This window comes from Physeter macrocephalus, chromosome 2, assembly GCF_002837175.3.
Source record: "Physeter macrocephalus isolate SW-GA chromosome 2, ASM283717v5, whole genome shotgun sequence".
Lineage (NCBI taxonomy): Eukaryota > Metazoa > Chordata > Mammalia > Artiodactyla > Physeteridae > Physeter > Physeter macrocephalus.
The window spans coordinates 103,578,186-103,582,466 of NC_041215.1; positions in this window are offsets into that span (position 1 = coordinate 103,578,186).

Genomic DNA, 4,281 nt, shown 5'->3' on the forward strand with positions numbered 1-4,281 from the left:
TTTTGCGTTACGAGGGCCTCTCATTGTTGTGGCCTCTCCCGTTGCGGACCACAGGCTCCAGACGCGCAAGCTCAGCGGCCATGGCTCACGGGCCTAGCTGCTCCGCGGCATGTGGGATCTTCCCGGACCGGGGCACAAACCCGTGTCCCCTGAATCGGCAGGTGGACTCTCAACCACTGCGCCACCAGAGAAGCCCCCCTTGCTGTGTTTTATTAACCATCTCTGTGGCCCTATGTGTGTCACATCACTCTACTACCATGACCTTGCTGCTCATTATGATAAATGCATCACACCTTGCTTCTGATGTTTAAAACCACCACCTGGCCTCTACTATTTTGGGATCCCATCATCCTCATGGCAGTGAGGGAGCCCAGTTCTCTAATAGCATGTTCCTGGCTTACAGAGGACACCATTGCACTTCTTACTGTTGCTGGTCCCTCTCTGACCAATGAATTCCTTATTACTTTGGTTGGTGGAATGGCCTCTGGGTTGTCCTTGGAATGTAGTCAGCTGGTGGCTTTTCCAGTCTTATACAATATATCCATTCTTGCATGTCCTCATGCCTGAGCCTTTTGGTCCTTCCACCATCTGTCCCACCAGTTTGGGCTTTTCTACATCACTTAGTGTGGGTCATAACCTTTTCCAGTCATCCAGGAGCCAGCTTAGCATTGTGTTATGTTGTGTAAATATAACCAGTGCCCATTTCAGAGTGTTACATTTTATAGACTAGGACAGTGCTTCATTATCAATATACTCTCCCTTACCCAACTTCATGTTCTGCCCTTATAAATCCAGCATCTTCAGGATCCAGTCCCATATATTTTCTCCCAGATTGTGTGGCCAACTCTTCCAGCTTTCTTGTTGTTTTGTCCCTTTCCTCCCTCTGCAGGCCCAGCAATTCCCTGGACAAGTTACTTTGGACTCGACTCTCTGTTTGCCTAGAGGCCAGAGGACTGGTGGGGGTAGATCCTGAAGGGTACATATTGTCTTGCAAAGCACAGGCCTCTGCAGTTTTCCATACAGGAAGGGGCAATGCTAGCCTTTAAAAGGGAGAAGTAGACCGCATTTGCCAACTGAGAGATTTCAAGGGAATGGGGGCAGGGTGTTAAGATTTTTTTAGGGCATCATTTCATATATCCCCTTTTTTAGACTCAGGGCTCAATTCTTTCCCAACCAGGACCCTAGTCTTGATATAACACACTTTCTGGAGTTGAAAATCCAACCTTCTCTGGGGCTCTGCTGGCCTTAGAATTATGGCTTAGAAATGACCCTCAGGTTCTTCTGACCTTGACCATAGGAGATAAGAGTTTCTTTATATGTTCCCAAAGAGTTCCTCTGACATTCACAATACCTCTTACATTGGTGATTAATCACTCAAACCCTTCCACTGTCTTTATCCAATGCATGGGATAGCTCTCAACAACAGCCGTTACGTTCCATCATCCTTACTACCTCCCTCAGAATCTCACAAGCTCTGAGATATTTGAGTGCCTTCCCTCCTACCATTATTCTATCCCTGTTCACAATTGATAAAGTTGAAACAGTTGCAATGCTCCACTTTGCACCAGCAATAGTTTCTCATTGCCAGCTGGCCAGAGAGTAAGGCAGTTCTAAAATCACATTTCATTGTCTGCTTTCTTAAACCACTCCTGACACCAACTGTCTTAGGTCCAATTCTCCAAGAAATAGACTCTAAGGTTGTGTTTCCTGTTGTGGAGAAAGTGTTTTGGAGCATGCTCTCAGGAATGACACCCAGAAGGGAGTAAAGAAAATAAAATTAAGCAGAAGGAAGGGTTGAATGCAATGGTGCTGCAACAAAGAACTGAGCTGATTCCCCAGGGAGTTCTTGAGACGAAATGCCCCTTCAGAGTTGGCCCAGAACTGGTCTTTGTTTCCTTGCATTGACCAGTCATTTCCCTGGTAATGGATGTAAACTTGAGTGAGGTAATTCCATTAAGGCCAAGAGCAATTCCGGTAGGGACTTGGTTGCAAGCTCTCAGTAACCAACACTTCTCGGCACCATGGGAACTGAAAGACTTGATTTTGAACCAACCACAGAGTCCTTTATTTCCCCATTTTGAAGATCAGAAAACTGAGACAGAGAGTAAAATTAATTTTCCCATAGACACACAGCCCTAGGGCAAGTTTAAGTCCAAATATTTGAATGCAGGTGTATATAGGTCTAAATCCTAAACCATAATTAAACCATAACTTCCACTAAACCATAAACAGTATAGCTATGTCTCTGATTGTTCTCCCACCAATTTTGGGGTAACTTCAGCTTTGCTCACATTCTTCCCAAAGAGTTATCAAAGTTCCTGGTTGGGGGAAAGAGCGGAGGTGGTATCCAAACAGCAGGCACTAGTGGACACATCTTGCTTTTCTGCTCCAGAGAGCTGCGCTCATGTGTCTGGTTGCTGCCAATAATGATATAGCACTGAGTAAAATCTCCCCATCCTCCATTTCTCTCCCTCTTCCCACAGTCTACTTTAGAAAATAAAGAAAGGAACTGAAGAAGGAAAGGTGGGCAGGAAAGAAGGAAGAGAAAGCGAATGAAACTAATATGCCTTGAGAACCTAATATGTACCAGGCTCGGTACTAATTTCTTTAGTTGTTTCCTGATTTGCCCCTCACAATAATCCAATGAAACAAGGATAGCTTCCAGTTTATAACGAAACCAAGGCTCAGAATAGATTATTACAGTAGCAGTATCCCTTTTTAAGTGGCCATGATTCCTTGGAATCATGATATAATGTAGGAAATCCAGAAACTGATCTTGCCCAAAGAACCTTAGATTTTTAGGGCTATGTATCCCTTTTTAAGTGGCCATGACTCCTTGGAATCATGATATAATGGAAATCCAGAAACTGATCTTGCCCAAAGAACCTTAGATTTTTAGGGCTATATCTGTCATGTAATGAGAGCAAGGGTACAGATGTCTGTCACCTAGCTCTAATGAGCATCTATTAACCAAAGCTTATATTTGTCACAAAACATCTCACAACATCCTTCTCAGTTTTAACCATGCTCCTCTACTTTACTCGCATTGCCAGCCGCATCATCCTAACAGCCTAAGTCCTGTGACAGACGGCAGGGACACTACCTGTTATCCAATGACATATAATCCTGAGCACTGAAAGTTTCCCATGCAAGTATGGGATTTAATTAAACATCTTGGCCTCATGAGCATCACTTGGGTCTCTCTCTGTGTCCCTCTCTGTGTCTCACGTTACCAAAACTGCACACAACCCAAGAGTCAACTGGGCAAGGTAAGGTTGGGAAATAAAAACAAAATATTCTACCACTAATGATGTTGTGGACACTCTTGTAGATACAGGGTGAACCCCACCCACTATTTGGTTCAGATATTAAGATATTATAATGCCACACACACACCAAAAGTAAATGAAAAAGATCACTCACTGTATTAGGGTTCTCCAGAGAAATAGAACCAATAGGATATGTGTGTGTGTGTGTGTGTGTGTGTGTGTGTGTGTGTGTGTGTTTAGAGAGAGAGACAGAGACAGAGAGAGAGATTTATTTTAAGGATCAGACAATTATGGAGACTGGAAAGTCCAAAATCTGCAAGGCAGGCTGGCAGCCTGGAAATCCAGGGAAGAGCTGATGCTACAGTTCAAGTCTGAAGGTGGGTCCTGGCAGAATTCCCTCTTCTTCAAGAAAAGTCAGTCTTTTTCTGTTAAGACCTTCAACTGATTGGATGAGGCCCACCCACATTACAGAGGGTAATCTGCTTTATTCAAAGTCTACTGATTTAAATGTTAATCTCATTTAAAAATACCTTCACAGAGGCATCTGTAATCATGTTTGCCAAAATATCTGGATACGGTGGCCTAGCTATGTTGATGCAAAAAATAATATAAAGTGACCATCATACTCACATGATAAGGCTATCTGGGGAGAGCAGGGCAACTCCAAAGCAGATCCGAAAACGGCTCAAGGGAATTTGGAAAAGGGACTGGCTTGGGGTTTTTATGGTGGTGAGTGGGTGAGGCCAGGGTGAGGGTTCCCACACAGGCAGGGGTTTGCATGTTTTGAACCTCCCTCCAGCAGCAAAGCATCCAGACTTTCTTATCATGGATATGTGTAGATGTGGGGTGCAAGTGGGTGAAGGAGGATTGAGGCTTAAAAGTTGTCAGCAACCACAGATCAAAAATTGGAGTCAGGGGCTTCCCTGGTGGCGCAGTGGTTGAGAGTCCGCCTGCCGATGCAGGGGACACGGGTTCGCGCCCCGGTCTGGGAGGATGCCACGTGCCGCGGAGC